The following is an 18,248-nucleotide window of genomic DNA, read 5'->3' as shown; positions in this document are numbered from 1 at the left end:
AAGATGCACTGCCCCGTCCTCCAGTGTACCTGTATGCACTGCCCTGTCCCCTCCACTCCCAATGCCAAGGTCTGAAGGGGAATTTAAGCAGATTCAGCTGAATCCACTTAGATTCACCCTTCAGACCTTCACGTTGAATGAGCAAAGGTGAGGAGTGGAGGGGGGAGGGCATCCCATGGACCTTGGGGGCAGGGCTGGTGCCCCTACACTCTTTGTGCCCTCGCGTCTTCAGGCTGAGTAGGGCTAGTATGATCCTTGCATGTGTGAAAGCACCACAGATCAAGCACCACAGATTGAGCTTTTGTATCCTCTCAGGCACAAGGCTTTTCAGTGGATGCTATTCACACATCCAGCTGTCAGTTATCTACATGATGAAGTGACGACAAATTGAGTGAGGTATATCAAAGTATGTACATCTGAGTTGGCCCTTATTCAATGCAGGGGCTTTGTCTAACATTCTGCAGCACTGGTGGATTGTCCTCTGAGATTAATTTATTCAGGTTGGCTGTAAGAATGATGATGGAAACAGGTGTGCTTCCATGTGATCACATTTAGTTTTGGTCCAGAAGACTTTGGTGTTTCTGATATTCTGGCGAGGGCACGTTTCACCTGCTCCGTTTCCTAACTTCTTGGATTAGAATGTTCTGATAAAGGGCTTTCTCCCAGGCATCTCACCTTACTGTTGGTGGATTTTCAGAGTCATGGGGACACAGGGAGCTGCCTTATGCTGAGTCAGACGATTGGTCCATCTAGCCCGGTGTTGCCGACATTGACTGACAGTGGCTCTTTAGGCAAGAGTCTTTCCCAGCCCTTCCTGGAGATGCCATGAATTGAACTTGGAACCTCCTGCATGCAAAAAAATTTGCTCTGCCACTGAGCTACAGCCACTCAGACTGGCAGAGTGTCATGCTGCAGCAGTCGGGTGGCCAAGGTGATGTAGTACCTGGGGAGCATACTACACCATAGCTCAGTGGTGGAGCACATGCTTTGCATACAGAAGGTCATAGGTTTGATTCCTGGCAGCTCCAGTTAAAATAATCGGGTGGGAGGTGATGGAGAAGAGCTATTACCTGAGACTCTGGACAGCTGCTGCCTTTCAGAGTAGACAATATTGGGCTAAATGGATGAATAGTTTGAGCTGATATGAGGCAGCTTCCTATCTTCTAGTAGAGAAGGGAAGGTATCTGGGGTCACTTGAGTCAACATCCTATCCACTGCTCTAGGATCAGTGCCACCACTTGCACAGAACACGTGAGTGATAAATAAAACATGACTGTGCTGAGTGAACAGTCCCATGGAACAACGGCTGCTCCCCCAATCAGCCAGACAGAAAAGCATACATAGGAAGGAAGAATGGCACAGTGAAGCTAGGGAACAAGGATGATGGTGCATGGAGCATTGAGAACAAAGGCACACCACACAGCACACACATAAACGGTCATAAAGCAGTTGTTTCAATACTGTTGAAGACCATTCATTATACAGTTGTGCATTCTACAGAAAATATTGACTGTGGAAGGTGTTTGAACTGAGGTGGGAAAATAGGACTCTCTGTTTGAACTTGTGTTTCCTGGCTAAATTGTCACAGCTGAGATGGTCAGAAAGGGAAAAGTGTTCTTCCTGATCATGGTCGCTTTACTGGCCATGATCTACAAATGGAGTGGAAGCATGAGGACTGGGTTAAGTATCACCAGCAGTTCAGTTCCAATGTTACTACAGGGCCATCAGGGCTTCTTTGTATGCAGCCACTCAAAGAGTTTTTCAGGAGTGACTTTGCAAGAGATTGGTGTGTTATGGATGTTTTGGGAGTGGGTGCCATTGTTGGAGTTTGGAGTTTGCTTTCAGTGAGGACCCCGTTCATATATTCAGCTGAGGCAGCGCTGACACAGCGTAGCGGAGGAGTCGCATGAGCCCCTCACATCCGCCACACAGACATGTGGACACGCAAGTCACACAAAGCAGTGTGATGCATAACCCCTGAAAAGAGGGTGGGGAGAGGCATTGCATGAATGGGGTCTTCACCCAGTCAACCTGTGAGATGGAGAAACCAGGTATTATGGGGAGCTTATCTGCATGGTGGAAGGGATTCTCCATCACTTTCTTCCAGCACCAGCTCCTGGGGAATGAACGACCCCAGCATATCTCCTGCAAGGAGAGGAATCCCTTCAGTATTGCAAGGCAGGTGGGATCCGGCGCTCTTGCTGCTGCTGCTGCCTTGCTGGAGCTGTACCTCCACCTGGGGGACTTCTGCCCTGCCTCCTTGCAGACCCAGGTCCAGCCAAGCATCACCCCACTCCCAGCTGCAACACCTGTGGGAGCTGGGGCATAAAACCCAGGCCCGGTGGGGGCGGGACTGCCGCTGGCGGGTGTCGCCACTAAAGAGGGCGACACCAAAGGGGGTCACCCCTTTGTGGCAGCCACTTGGGGGGACATGAGGGTGACAGCCTGTCCCCCTGCTTGAAAGGAGGGAAGGGGACTGTTTGCCTCAGTGTGGCCTGCTGGACTGCCTGCATTAAATATGTGTTTTCCAATGAAGGCGGGAGGTGTTGGCAGCCAGGGAACGGCCATTACAGTTCTACAGGGCAGAGGGAGATACGGAGCGGGGAGACAGTCACAGTCTAAAGGCAGAGTGTGTAACAATAGGGTGCTGACTGTCCCTAAACTGTTCCCCAGTTCAAATAACCTGGATGGCCCTGGCAACAGACCCCCTGGGTGGAAACTGCTGCTGCTGAATGCCAGGTCAGTGAATGGTAAAAAACCGCTATCCAGGACTTGATCCAGGATGAGCTCACTGACCTGGCTTGTATTACAGAGACCTGGCTGGACGAAGCTGGGGGGGGGGGTTAATCTCTCTCAGCTCTGCCCTCCAGGGTTCTCTGTTCAGCAGCAGGCAAGACCTGGGGGGCGGGGAGGTGGAGTGGCAGTGGTCTATCGGGATTCGATCCCCCTGACCAGGTGCCCTATCCCACAGTCTGCTGGGTTCGAGTGTGTGTATTTGAAGGTGGGTGCCTGGGACAGAATAAGGATTCTGTTGGTGTACCATCCACTCTGCTGCTCAACAGTCTCCCTTCCTGAGCTAGCCGGGGTAGTCTCGGGGTTGGTGTTGGAGACCCCTTGGCTTGTTGTGCTGGGGGATTTCAACATCCATGCTGAGGCTGCCCTGTCGGGAGCGGCTCAGGACTTCATGTCCACCATGACAACCATGGGTCTGTCCCAGAAGGTATCTGGCCCCACCCATGCTGCTGAGCACACTCTGGACCTCGTTTTCTGTGCTGGATGGGGTGATAGTGATCTGAGAGTGGAGGAAGTCTCTGTAGTTCCGTTGTCATGGACAGATCACTACCTGGTGGGGATTAGACTTGCTGGCACTCAGAACCTCTGCAGGGGTGGAGGCCGATTAAGATGATCTGCCCCAGGAGGCTGATGGATCCGAATGGTTTCCTGACGGCTCTTGGGGATTTTCCTGTTGCCTCGGCAGGTGATTCTGTCGAAGCCCTGGCCGATCTCTGGAATGGAGAAATGACCAGGGCCATGGACACAATCGCTCCTGAGCGTTCTCTCTCACGAAGTGGAGCTGCACCAGCACCCTGGTTTTCTATGGAGCTGGCAGTGATGAAACGAGTGAGAAGACGACTGGAGCGATGTTGGCAGAAAACCCGGAGTGAATCCGATCAAACACGGAGCAGAGCCTATTTGAAGGTCTACTCTGTGGCAATACGGGCAGCAAAGAAAATATTTTTTTCTGCCACTACTGCGTCTGCAAAGAGCCATCCAGCGGAGCTGTTTCGAGTGGTTAGGGGTCTTTTACACGCTAGCCCGCAAGAGGATAAATTAAACCCCTCGACAGCCCGCTGTGAACAATTTGCTCAGCACTTTGCAGACAAAATCGCTCGGATCAGCTCTGACTTGGACGCTATAGTTGCTACAGACTCAGAGGATGTAACTTTGGCCCCTGCTTGTCCAGTGTTGTTGGATACTTTTCAATTTGTACAGGATCCTTGGAGAGGTGAGAGCCACCACGTGTGTTCTAGATCCTTGCCCTTCCTGGCTCATAAAAACAGCCAGAGGTGGACTGGCTGAGTGGGTAAGGGGAGTGGTTAATGCCTCCCTTAGGCAAGGCAGAATTCCAGCCTGCTTGAAGGAGGCGGTGGTGAGACCTTTGTTAAAAAAGCCCTCCCTGAACCCCACTATATTGGATAATTATCGGCCAGTCTCCAATATTCCATTTCCGGGCAAGATATTGGAGCGCGTGGTGGCCTCCCAACTCCGGAGATTCCTGGATGAGACAGATTATCTAGATCCATTTCAATCTGGCTTCAGACCCGGTTATGGGACAGAAACAGCTTTGGTCGCCTTGGTGGATGACCTACGCTGGGAACTAGACAGAGGGAGTGTGTCCCTGTTGGTTCTGCTGGACCTCTCAGTGGCTTTCGATACCATCAACCATGGTATCCTTCTGGGCCGCCTCGCTGGGATGGGACTTGGAGGCACTGTTTTACAGTGGCTCCATTCCTTCTTGGAGGGACGGACCCAGAAGGTGGTGCGGGGGAACTCCTGTTGACCCCCTGGCCATTGGCTTCTGGGGCCCCTCAGGGTTCTGTTTTGTCCCACATGCTATTTAACATATACATGAAAACACTGGGGGAGGTTGTCTGGAGTTTTGGGGTTCGGTGTCACCAGTATGCTGATGACACCCAACTCTACTTTTCCTTTCAATATAATTCCAGGGAAGGAGATTCAGTGCTAAACCGGTGTCTGTCGGCAGTAACATACTGGATCAGGGCAAACAAATTGAAGCGTAATCCAGACAAGACAGAGGTGCTCCTGGTCAGTCGAAAGGTAGATCAGGGAATAGGGATCCAACCTGTGCTGGATGGGGTTACACTCCCCCTGAAGACACAGGTTTGCAGCTTGGGTGTACTTCTGGATTCAGCCCTGAGCCTGGATGCCCAGGTTTCAGAGGTGGCCAGGAGTGCATTTGCACAGTTAAACCTAGTGCGCCAGCTGCGCCCGTTCCTTGAGATGTCTGACTTGGCCACAGTGACACATGCCTTAGTTACATTCCGTTTGGATTACTGTAACGCAGTCTACGTGGGGCTGCCTCAGAAGAATGTTCAGAAACTTCAGCTGGTTCAAAGAACTGCTGCCAGACTGCTGACTGGGACTGGTTACAGGGAGCATACAACTCCCCTGTTAAAACAGCTTCAGTGGCTCCCAGTCTGTTTCCGGGCGCAATCCAAAGTGCTGGTCATGTCCTATAAAGCCCTATACGGTTCGGGTCCAGGTTATCTGAAAGACCGTATTCTCCCTTATGAGCCTACTCGTGCCCTGAGATCTTCAGGGGAAGCCCTTCTCGCCATCATCACAGGCATGCCTGGTGGGAACGCGGGAGAGGGCCTTCTCAGTGGCTGTCCCAAGGCTCTGGAACTCCCTTCCCAGGGAGGCGAGAGTGGCAGCCTCCTTGATATGTTTTCGTAGGCATGCAAAAAATTTTTTGTTCCAGCAGGCCTTTGGGGATAACTAGTCTGGACCTGGGAAATTGCGACGTATGGATACCATTTTTGTTGTTCTGGTTGTTAATGTTTTAATATCTTTACAATTTTAATAGTGATGATTTAATTATATTTTTAACTTTTGTACAGTTGTATTTATATTTCTATTTATAGGTTTTAATCGTAGCAGTTTTAACGTTGTAAGGCCACCTTGAGTCCCAGTATTGGGAAAAAGATGGGAAAATAATAATAATAATGATGATGATGATGATGATGAGTAGCTGCTAGTAAGGATTGGGCACCGATTAGCTTGGATGTATGCAAAGAAGAGCGCAGTGGGGTCCATATGGTTGGGTTGCCTATGGAACAGGTGCATGTCTAAGTTGTTATCCTTCTGATACAGATTGCTGTGTTAACAATGTGTTTATGCAGATTATTTCAGTGTTGGGAAAATATTTAACTGTCACATATTTTTCTCTGAAACAAAAGAGCTGGAACATAACCCACACCTTATGGCACTCCTTTTAAAAATCTTAGATGTTAAAATGTATATTCATCAGCAATAAAATCCATGCAGAATAACAAACTTCATTCAAATGTTGGGGCATAGTGCTCCCTCAAGAGAAATACTCTTTGGCAGCAATGTCTTAGAAACAACTGAATGAAATACAGGGCACAAGGTACAGCTAACTTTGTTTTGGAGTTATTTGAAATTAACTCCCTTTTAGAAATCTCCTGTTGACCACATGTATGGGGTTGAACCAAGTCTTTCTCTCTCTCCCCCTACCCTCATTTAGGGTAAACAGTCACTGGCCAATTACATGGCAAAATAATTTCAACATGTCTCCATGAAACAGATATGAATGTTAGATTGAGATCATAAGTAGAGCTTCTGTAGATCAAACCAAAGGCCTAGCTATTCCAGGTTCCTGTTGCTTACAGGGGTCAACCAGATGCCCATGGGAAACCCCCAAGCAGGACATGAGCACAGTATGCCCTTCCCAGAGTTGTTTCCCAGCAACTGGAGGTTGCCTCTGATCCTAAAGGTAGTATCATGATTAGTAGCCATCGAGAGCCTGATCCTCCATGAATTTGTCTAATCCCTTTTTAAAGCCATCTAAATTAGTGGCCATCACCACATCTTGCAGTAGCGAATTCCATAGTTCAAGCATGTACTCTGAAGAAGTCCTTCCTTTTGCCTGTGCTGAATCTCCCACCATTCAGCATCATTGGATGATTCCAGGTTCTAGTAGTATGAGAGAGGCAGGAATCATCTCTCTATCCACTTTCTCCACACCATGTCTCATTCCATACACTTCTGTCATGTTACTCCTTGGTCATCATTTTTCTAAGTGAAAAAGCCCCAAACATTGTAACCTTTCCTCATAAGAGAGCTGTCCAGACCCCTGATTATTTTGGCTGGCCTTCCCTGCATCTTTTCCAGCTCTACATTATCCCTGTGCAGGTGTGGTGGGCAGAACAGTACATAGTATTCTAGGTATGGTTGCACCATAGATTTGTATAAAGGTATTATTATGATATCGGCAGTTTTATTTTCAATCCCTTTCCTAATGATTCTTGACATGAATTCACCTTTTTCACAGTTGCCACACACAGGTTTGACATTTTCATTGAACTATCTACCACAACCCCAAGCTCTTTTCCTGGTCAGTCAATGCCAGTTCACACCCCATCAGTCTTTATGTGAAATGGAATTCATCCAAGTTAGGCCTTATACTGAGTAAGACTATTGGTCCATTGACACTGACTGGCAGCAGCTCTCCAGGGTTTCAGGCAGAATTCTTTCCTAGCTGTACCTGGAGATGCCAAGGATCGAACTTGGGCAGGGCCGGCTCTCCCATGAAGCAGGGTGAAGTGTCCACATCAGGCAGCAGAGCAGGAGGAGCAGTGAATTGCACTGCTCCCCCTTCTGCTCCTACCAGGAAGGCCCACCACTGCCCTGCCACCACTGCCAGCAGATGCTCTGGAGAGCCCCGCCAACTTCTCTGCTGCCGTGGCATTTACCACAGTGAGAGGATGGCTGATGGACCTCTCTACAACAGCCAGCCACCTCGTGTTTACCTCGTCACACGAAGAGCCAGGCGGCCAGAAGAAGTGGCTGTGGAGGTCTCGTGAGAGTTCGCCGTGGTCTCTGACTTAAAGACACCTGGGAACCAGAATCTTATTGGCTGGGAAGATTCCCAAAGGCATGTCAAGGAATTTTGCTTTTTGCTGCAATGGAGGGCAGTGCGCCGCTACCCGATTTGTGTGCTCACCAAAGTTACTTTGCTCAATTTTTTTCAGTGCTACAGGGACATGCTCTTCTCCCTTCTACATTCCAGTCTTGCATTTCGATCATTCCTCTTTAATGAGAAGGGGAGAAAGGGAGCTTTATGTTTATGATATTAGAACAAGCCTCTTAAAAAAAGGACACTTCACCTGTCTCATTGATAAATAATGGGATTTCAAATGTCTGTTGCTGATCTATGAAGAGCTGAGATTTTCCATTAACATACTCCCCGCTCCTCTCATGTGTGGGGAATTAAATAGAAACCTTGTCACCTTACCAGTGCAATCTTGCCTTTAGATTTGACATGTTCTAGTCCTTTGGCATTGAGCTCTATGTTGTTATGGTTTGTCATCAACCAGGACTGTGGTGCTGAAGGAAGGCCAGTTGGCCAACAGTCTTAAACAGATTGGGCAACCTTCCTCAACCTTCTGCCCTCCAGATGTGTTGGACTGCAGCTCCCATCATTCTCAACCAGCCAGCATGGCCATGTTGGCTGGGAATGTGCTGACAGCACAGGGCATGATAGGAGTTGCAGTCCAGCACATCTGGAGGGCAGCAAGCTGGGGATGGTTGATTTAGGGCATCAAACACTTTTCTTGGAAAAACCATGGGAATGCTAGCTTAATACCGATTGGAGGGACGGGGCAGTACTATTGGTTGCAGAAATTGGTATGGGTGCTTTCCCTGACCCATACTCTCTTGTCATTACCCCATATTCCACAATACATAAAACTATCTTCCATCTGCTCCACAGAACTTGGATTCCCTCAAAACACTAGGCAGATCAAGAGAACTTTCTGTATTGGTGTCTTACATACATTTTGCCTTTTAAAGAAATGGAATGTGCTTGAAGAGAACATATGCTAATAGAATGGTGCAAGATTGTGTCAGGCTGGAGATAATTTAAGCTTTAATCAAAATGTTTTATGAGTGTAAAGAGAAAAGGAAATGCATCTTGGCAGGGCAATCTGTATTTGGTTTAGTCACAATAAGAGGCTAAAGGATATAAAATTTCCACCATTTCTCACATAACACTACTTTATTGGGTTATTGACTGGAGAAATTAGAATGTCCTAAACAAGCACCACTATTAATAGTTCAGTGGAAAATGATCTGTAACCAGGAATGTAGCTGCAGGGGCTAGGGAGAGCTTGATGATGATGATGATTTCCTCTTTGCAGCCTGAACACTTGCTCATTATTTTAATTTTATATTATTGCAATTGCAAAATCTCACTCATAGAAATAAAATGAAAGGCAATTAATGAACAATTGTTCTGGCTGCCAATGGGACACCACTGATCAAAGTGTGTATATATAATATACAATTGTTCATTATTTTATCTTATTAAATAATAAAAAGGCTGTGTATCCATACTGGCCGCAGGAAACAGGAGCTGACTAACGAAGAGAAATTCAGGAATGTCACCATCAGTGATTAGTGAACAGGAAGCAACTAATTAGATTTTTTTTTTAAGACAAGAAGGAAGCTACTAGTTAAAGGGACAGTAGCCCTGAAAAACCTCAATAGCATTTTGAGAGTCTACCTGAGTCTGGCTGATGCTGCTACAAAATCTAGTTGCTATATTAGCATTTGTACAAAAATAATAATAAAGAAGAAAATATAGTATATGTGATCTCTTTCCTTTAAGCCCTGAGGGAGATTTAGATTCATTTCATTCCAGGAACATCTCAACCAGCATTGCCATTGTGACTCACCATGCAGTGAACAAAGTTGCTTTATTTTATTTATTACATTTCTATACCATTCCTATAGCCAAAGTTGATGAGACCTGCCACACAATTTTTCCTAAAAGTTAAATATCAAGGTGAATCTGGAAGTTCATGTTTGGAAGATAGATCTGATGAATTTCAATGGAAGTAAAAAGATTTTTGATATGCCTGATGATAATTCTCAGGAGGTTCTGCATATCCCTAATTCTAACCTGCTTCTGGTTTGGTATAATAAACAGATAAATCTAGATGATATGGTGGATACCATCATCTTTCTTGACAGCCCCAATTCCAAGGCTTACTATTCAAACATTTAAGATCCCTCTTAATGTTTGGCCTGGGAGAGCTGCTTCTCAACACAGTTACAGTACTTATTTCCATCAATATAACATGAAACTGTCTTGTAGCAAGTCAGACCATTAGACCATTCTAGCCTACCATTGTCTGATCTGCCTGGCTGTGGTTTTCCATGGTCTCCAGCAGATGTCTCTCCCAGCACTAGCTACCGTATCCCTTTTAAACTGGAGATATAACAGATTAAACTTGGGACCTTCTGCATGCAAAGTTTGGGCCCTACCACTGAGCTATGGCCCCTTTTGGCCCAGCCCCCCATGAGGCAGGGCGAATCCCCCATCTCAGGTGGCAGATTGGGAGGGGTGGTGAATCGCATGCCCCTCCTGCTTGGAGGCCCCCCTGCAGCGTTGCCACCTGCTACCTCCTCACAGGCCCCACTCTCCCACTACAGAAAATGCCACAGTGGGAGAGTGGTCAGTGGGGCTCCCCAGAATAGCTGCCTGCCTGATCTCTCACTCTAAGGGGGGCCTCAGAGCAAGAGATTGAGGGCAGGCGGCAGCAGTGGGGTGGCAGGATCAGCAATGAGGGAGTGGCATTACGCACCTTCCTGCCTGAGGTGCCAGGGCATCTTGCGCTGCTGCTTGGCCCCTCCTCCAAAGAACAACGGAAGTGACTGAGGGAGTCACTTGTCATTTGAGTTAGGCCACTCCTTTGTAACTATAGGCCACAGTGTTGTGATAATGGAAGATGTGTGACCGTTTGTGGAGTAATGGGTGCTATTACAGTACGATAAACAGCCAAACTAAGCCATAATTCATAAATCTGGTATTACATGTATGTCATGATGCTTTCCTGGGGAGGAAAACAAGTTGCCACAAAGTTATAGAAATTAAGGCAGAGTTTTGTAGATCTCAAAGATATTTAAGGGGAAGAACTCTTTCATCATATTCTATCAACCTGATAAATGCTATTGATTTTTCTAAAGTATTTACATTACTTTTTAGAAACCAATGCGTCTTTCTTTCTTTCTTTCTTTCTTTCTTTCTTTCTTTCTTTCTCTGGAATTCCTGAAATGACTCCTAAATTGGCCAAAGGCTGGCTGCTAGCCATTCTAATTTAAAGAAACTCTGCCAGCTACCTTTAAAAGGGAATTGTTCCATTAGAAAACCGACATTTCTTCAAATCCAGTCAATATTTCCCTTTCACTGTGTAGCCTTGGTGATTAATGAGAGTTCTCTTATTGTGCAGTCCGTAAGGCAACAATGGCAATATTTTTGTCTCCTTCCTGTATTGTATGTGCATGATAAATCCATCTGTCTTTCCCCTGCGTTGGGGTTTTTTTTTTGGGGGGGGGGCGAATTCATAGAGCTTTTCAGGGATGTGATGGATTATGAATTTTACTGAGATCCAGGCTTTCCTGAATAAGAAGCAGGGTTATGCACTCCTGAGGAAATGACTCTCAAGGGATTGTTAGGCCAATGGCTGTCACTATTGCTAACACCAAGTTGGCTGATAAAGCTTATTTTCTTAAAAAGTAAATAGAAGCTTTGAAGCGGTTTTATCACTAGTCTTTGGATACATCATGGGGGCTTGATTTTCATCATTTAGAGAATGTGGCATGATAGATTGATCCTTTGGCTGCTTATTTATTTTCTCCTTCCATGCATGCTGTTAAATACAAACAAACCTCAATTTATAGAGGTCTTCTTCACTGTTTTCTTAAAAAAACACCCCTAAATAAATATAGATTTGTGACCAAACTCTAAGAGTAAAATGTAATCTAGCAAAATGGAGCCCTGTCATTTGATCAGATCTTAAGATATAGCAACCACATATCTGATTAATACACATGACATGATTTTTGCTCACCTTCTATGGCCTTTATTGAGCTGATCAAGAGTCCGGTTTGGTGCTGCATTAAAGATTTTCAGTGGACAGCTATAGCCTCCAAGTTGCTTGTGAATGGAGGGAAAGAAACACAGAGAGGTGATGTCATTTTCATAGGGTCATAAAGCAAGGATAGAAAGCAGGAAGCATTTTAAAATGTCAATTTTCACAAGCACTTTATGCAACAAAATGTGCATCTGTACTCACCATTTTTAATTGGTTTGTAAAGTTTCTTAGTACTAAGCACAGACTGAGATATATGTATAGAGTAATAGAATAGGGATGCTCTATACAGCCTAATCAATGGAAAGTTGACTTAGCTTCTATATGTATCATTTCTGTAGATTTAAAACTGAGGCTGATTCAACAAAAAGTTATGTTTTGTGTATATTGGACACCACAGTAGCTTGTTAAGAGGAAGATGGCTAGCTCCGCTAGATGCTGGCATTGTAATGCAGACAAGGTGTCGTTGAGGCATATGATGTAGGGATGCCCTGTGGTGGCTTCTTTCTGGATGGAAATTGCTTCCTGCATAAATTTTGTTTATGAAAAATGTGTGATAATTGCAGATGTTCATGTGGTTTTAAATTATATTTCTGTGGTGTGGGGATTAATAGATGGAGAGCAGAAGTGGACTCTGCGAGCCCTAACAGTTGCAAAGAGACTCCTTCTTCAAGCCTGGAAGGATTAACGCCCACCACCTATCATTCAATGGTCTGAACTTAAGATCTTACTGCTCTTCCTGCTTTTGAACTTATATCCAACAGTCATCAATTTCATCTGGATGCTTATTTAAATATATAGAGTGCTTATATTAATGTACATATTTGAAACAGAAGTGTCGAATCTTTTTTTCTCCTTGAAAAAAAAATGTAACGGTGTTGTGAATAGGTACTTTGAATAGATTTTGTCCGGAATGATTCTGAGCATGTGGAGATAGTTAGCAGCTCAGACTCAGAATGGGAACAGCCAGAACTGGGGGAGGTTTCCTCCCTAGTGAGCTCAGATATGGATAGGCGTTCTTCTCAGGAACTTGGCTCACAGATGGCTCGACCTGAGGCCCCCCCTTTCCTCCCCCATGAGAACCCAGGTCTCGGAGGAGGAGGAGAGTGCGGGGTGTGACCTGAAGGATGCTAGAGTCCAGCGCAGAGCAAAGCAGGAAGAGGTGGAGCTCACCTGTTCCACCCGGTTGGCTATGCGTGATAGGCTATGTAGGAGGGCACAACTGTAAGGGAGGGGCATCCCCCCCTAAGTTGTTCTGGCTGGGAAGTTCTTGTTCATACTGCCGGCAACGTCTCTGATTCCCACTTGGCTCCTCTATTGATATTCACAATTGTGTGGAGTAGCTGTTTTCCTTTATAGCCTGAGAGTCTCCGAGGATTTGCATTTGGAAAGAACCTGGTAGCTAACTAACAAAGTAGTGAGCCTGAAGCCTGGTGCCTTGGAGTGTGTGATTGGGAACAGAGAGGGCCAAGGAACTTTTGTGGCTTTTTGTTATGTTCTTTCTGTTAGTATTTTTGTTTGTTGTCCCTCCTTTTTTGTTTTGTTTTGTTAAAATTGCAAATAAAAGAATTGAGACGTAAGCTTGGTAGTTTGAGAAAGGAATATTTTTTATGACAAACCTATGTTAGTATTTCTATATTCTAGGCAAAAAGTCATTAAAGGCACAATCCTATGCAGGTTTAGACAGACAAAAGGCCTACAACTCCCAGCGTGCCGCAGCCAGCATGGCTGGCTGGGGCAGGGTGGGAGTTATAGGCCTTTCCTCTGTCTAAACTTGCAAAGGATAGCACCCTAAGTAAGAGTTTCCTTGGGCTCATTTTTGTAATATTGGACCAGTTCCTGTGTATCTCTCATAACATCCCCTTGAATTGGGACAGCCGTTATTATTTCTGCATTAGTGAAGTAGGTGTGGAGCCCCAAGAATGTTTGAGAGCATCCAGCGACTCTCTTCCCCTCCTTACCTGTGAAGGAGGTAATCCAATGAAGTGGGTCGTAGTCCATGAAAGCTTTTGCCATAATACATTTCTTAGTCTTTACAGTGCCACAAGATTGTTTTTTTTTTTTTTTCTGCAACAGACTGACATGGCTACCCCTTTGGAAATTGTTACCTGTGAAGGAGATTCAGCTTATTGTTAAGACTTTCCATCATGGCTAGAGGAGTAAAAGCTGCCAGGGCTGCCTTTTCAAAAGAGAGTTGCTCTCTAAGGCAGAGGCCTTCAAGTAGCTCAGGGGTGGTGCCAAAAGGCACTGCTTTTGGCTGTCTTTCTTCCTCTTCTCCTTCTTCTCCTTTATCATCTTCTTCTATGTGAACACTTGTAATGAGGGAGTGGCAGCACAGTTTCTCCTCCAACACAAGCCATCCACAGAAGTGACCAGAAGCGATCCTGGCAAAAATCTCTTCATCTTCCCCTCTCTCAGAATACTGGTGGGACAAAACTCTGTGCGTCTGTGTAGAGCCAGACACTTGCCTAGCTGGTAAGTGACATCAGCAATAGGGAGAAATAAGTGGGCCCTCCAACAAAATGTTGCAATGTGTCCTCATCCTGCTGTAAGGGCAGTTGCTCTTGTTCAGGGCTCCAGCTAGCTTGGAACAGGAAGGTGTAGTACCTGTCAGGGAAGGAGGAAAGGAAAACTGCATCTTTTGTTTCTTCCTCCTCCCTTTCTGAGAACTTCCCCTGCTGAATCCCATCATTGAATTGCTATATAGTGCAGGGGAGGGTGATTTTTGGATAGTCATGTCCCTGTTCCTATCCTTCCTCCTGAAACATCCCTGTATAGTGCATAGATAGATTTTTTTTTAACTTCATAGCATGCATCTCCCCAACTCTAATCCCACACTGCAGAATAAGCTATAAACTGTTTCCCCTCAGCCTCCACTTTCCTATTCGTCCCCTCTAACATCCTAATATTCCAGCTTAATCACAGACGAAACTGACTTCTGGCCCCTTTACACCACAGGTGCAGAATCTCTGGCCCATGAGGCAAATGTGGCCAACAGAAGTTTCAACTGAGGAGGACCCACCTCCTTTCTCATGCCACACCCAAAGGCCTGGAGATGAACCCCCACTGTTATGTCCCATCAGTAATTGGAAATAAAAGCAGGGATTCCCAGGCCAGGACTCAGCTGGCTGAGTCCTTTCACACGCCACCCCAAATGGGACAATGGGTGACACACAAAGCCAGCACGTGACAGCTAGTGCTCAGAGAAGTGGCTCCTCTGAGTGCTGGCTGAGTCCTTTTCCCCATACAGAGCAAGGTATGGAACTCTGTGCCTCTCTCTGCATGGAAAACAGTGGGTGGGGCATGATCATGTCAGACCCTGCCCCTGTGGGGCCATCTGCTGGATTGGTCTGGGTGAGAATCTGGCCCCAGACAAATAAAGATTTTTAATCTCTACTTTAGACTGTCCATCCCCCCACTCCCCAGGGGTAGAAGTTAGAGCTTTCTAGAGAAACAATGGAGAAATCTGGGATTTTAGCATTGCTGTGATTCAACCACAGCACATCCTACCCCCCACCCCCAAAAGGTAGCAGCAAAGACAGACTTTCTTGTGTTTGGAATTGAATGTGAACTGGACATTTCATCTCCAGGCAATGGGATGAGTTACCCTACTATTTCTATCTCTATAGATCTAACGGGCATCAACATTCCGTAAGTCCTGTAAGCTTGCAGGTACTTGTTGGATCTTTTGGGGTTTCTAAGACTTTCCTTTTTCTCTTAATTTACCAATGTATATACTTCTGCATACCTAGAAAGTCACCTGAATATGCAGGAATTACTACCTTATTTCTGGCAGGTCCTATTTCACTTCTACATTTATAGGCAGCACTCAACCACTTGAGTTTGCTATTAGAGGGAATGTTTTTTGTCAGTGCACCAGAGCCTTAGGTGAGTTATCAATTTTTGTTCAAGTGATCTTTGAGCTGTTAGCAAGACTTTGGCAGTGTGGACCATCTGATTTCCCCACTGATGAAAGAGCTTTTCGTGCTCGAAATATGCTAGGAAAAATTTATTGCACTATCATACGGACTTTATTATTTTGCTTCTTCCAAACCTATCCTCAGGCTACAGGGAGTGTCAGTGAGCCTCTGGGCACAATTTCAGGGGATCGCCTTAAATCTTTAACCCTCTAAACTCTCTTAGTTCTACATATCTTAGGGCACTCTCCCCCAAACTGATGCCCCCAGATGTTTTAGACTACAACTCCCAACATTCCTGACCATTGACCGTGCTTGGTGCTGCTGGGAGCTGAAGTCCGAAACATTGGGAGGGCACTAGTCTGGGAAAGGCTACCTTAGGGAGTACCTCTCTGCTTATTAGCCCTCATGCCCATTAAATTACAGGAGAAATTCTGTGCTCATTCATTCATTCATTCCATTTCTATACTGTCCAATAGCCAAAGCTCTCTGGGCAGTTCACAACAATTCATGAGATAAAATACAGCATAAACATTTAAATATACAAAATTTTAAAACAATTGGGACAGCTTAGTGCCAATCTCCCCAAAATTCAAAGATCAGTGGCTTGGAAGTGACGACTCTGTGTATTTCAAAGTCCCTTTATAGAAAAGCTGTTCCTTACATGCCATTGGTTACCTTTAGGAGTCAAACTAAAACACTGCTTAAGCAAAATCTTGATCTCCTATTGGAATATAGTATTATTTGCAGTTGACCTTGATTTTGAGTTCAGTGGCTTGATATCATTTATATGTATTGCTATCTTTTTCTGTGTGTGCTTCTGATTATTGGACACTTCCATGCTTTAGAGAAGGAGAGTATGTCATAAATATTTTAAACCAATACATACTTATGAAGAGCGAACTATCATCTTAATTTAGGTCAGAGCCTATCATAGAATCTAAAGCAGATTTACAGAACAATCCTACTGGAGGAACTGCTTTATGCAAAACCATGCCAGGCTTATGCTGGGGGGGGGGGGCATTTTTCTTTTTCTTTTCTTTTTTTACTTTTATGATTTCCCTCCCATTCATTGCAATGGGAGAGAAATTATGTAGGCTGGCTCTAGGGCTAGCATGTGTTTCTCCCAATTCCAGGTGGGAGGGGGGATTTCAGGGGAATGGGATTCTTTGGATCCTGTTCCCTTGATTGGCCCCCAACATGCCCATGGAACAGCTCCTTTTTGGCTCCATCAGTGTTGGAGGTCTGACATTGGAGAGGCAAGGGCCAGGGACACTTCTACACTACACTGGCTGGGAGGGAGGTTTGCAAGGTTGAATCTCCCTCTGCAAGGTTGGACCTCTCTCTCTGTTCTCAGAGGGAGAAATCCTATAGCTCCTAGGATACTCTCCCAAGGACCAGCCTCAGCATAGATAGAATATTCTAAGGAGTTACTTCCTATTTCATCAAGCCAATTGTCTTTCTAGACAACTGTGACTGGAACTAGATTTCTAGCGTAGGTATTTCCCAAGATAATTTTTTTAATTGTTCGAGCCAAAGGCCATGACAAACACATTCAGAAGCAAATCAATATAATAATAGAGAATTAAAATTTCAAGCCCTGCATCAGAACATGAACAAATTGCTGGAGTACAAAGAAAAAGGCATTAATACAAATTAAACCTCTGTACATCCACAGCAATTTACAGCAAATTTATCTGAACTTTTTTACTACCACAGCAAAAAGAGCCACATAAGCATTAGCATCACTCAAGAGAAGACAAACAGTTTCCGTAGTTACGCTCATACTCCCCCTAGTCAACAAACGTTTCAAGAATCTGTCTCTGGAGTCTGTATACAAAGGGCAAATTAAAATCTAATGCATTAGATCCTTGACTTGTTTTTGGCAGCAGATACATAACCTTTGTTCCATTGGCACCTTCCTTTGGCTACTTACTGCTGCCTAAGACTTCTTAAGTGGGGATGCCAGAGGAATCTTTTCTTTATTCACACAAAGCATGTATCCCACCACTGAGCTAGAACTCATCCATGGAACTTCAAAAGTCAAGCATTAAAGTGGGTTTAGAATGATCCAAATTTGAATGTTAAGAAATCCTCTTTATATTCAATTGCCTCCTCCCCTGGCATTTTAGTTTTAGAAAAGTGGAGCCAAATACGTGAACTATTGTTAAATAAAAATATAAATTCATCCAGTGGGTTATACAACTTCTTTATATAATTTTTATTAATCATTAATACCGTATGTCACAGGATCATATTGCACCATTGATGATCTAAGAAGCAGTATTAAATTCCGCACTTCGCTAAATTGTGTCATTTCCATCATTATACTTACTAAGATAAATCACACAAATGACAGGCAGTTTACACTTATAAATCACACAAACTTCAAGAAAGAGATGATGTATTAAATTAAGATTCAATGAAGGTATGTACCTTTCTTGTAGTAGTCACTATTTATTGATTTCAAACACTTTTATCACACATTTCCGCAAAAAACTTCAGGGCAATTAACAATAAATTAAAACCATAAAATACCATTTAAAACTACAAAAAACAGAAGAGAGTAAAACAATAATATTTTTTAAAAACCAATAAATAATTAAAACAGCTTCCAACAAATTTTAAAGCA

General features: G+C 44.8%; 1 protein-coding gene across 2 annotated transcripts in view; it reads left to right on the top strand.

The window, feature by feature from the left end:
• Positions 1-18,248, top strand: part of ADAMTS2 (ADAM metallopeptidase with thrombospondin type 1 motif 2) — a 377,073-nt gene that overhangs the window by 161,261 nt on the left and 197,564 nt on the right. The window lies entirely within an intron of this gene.

The sequence above is a fragment of the Heloderma suspectum genome, chromosome 2 (genome assembly GCF_057233095.1).
Source record: "Heloderma suspectum isolate Gila_16-S chromosome 2, 16-S_ref, whole genome shotgun sequence".
NCBI classification, from domain to species: domain Eukaryota; kingdom Metazoa; phylum Chordata; class Lepidosauria; order Squamata; family Helodermatidae; genus Heloderma; species Heloderma suspectum.
This window is presented reverse-complemented; position numbering and strand designations above follow the sequence as displayed.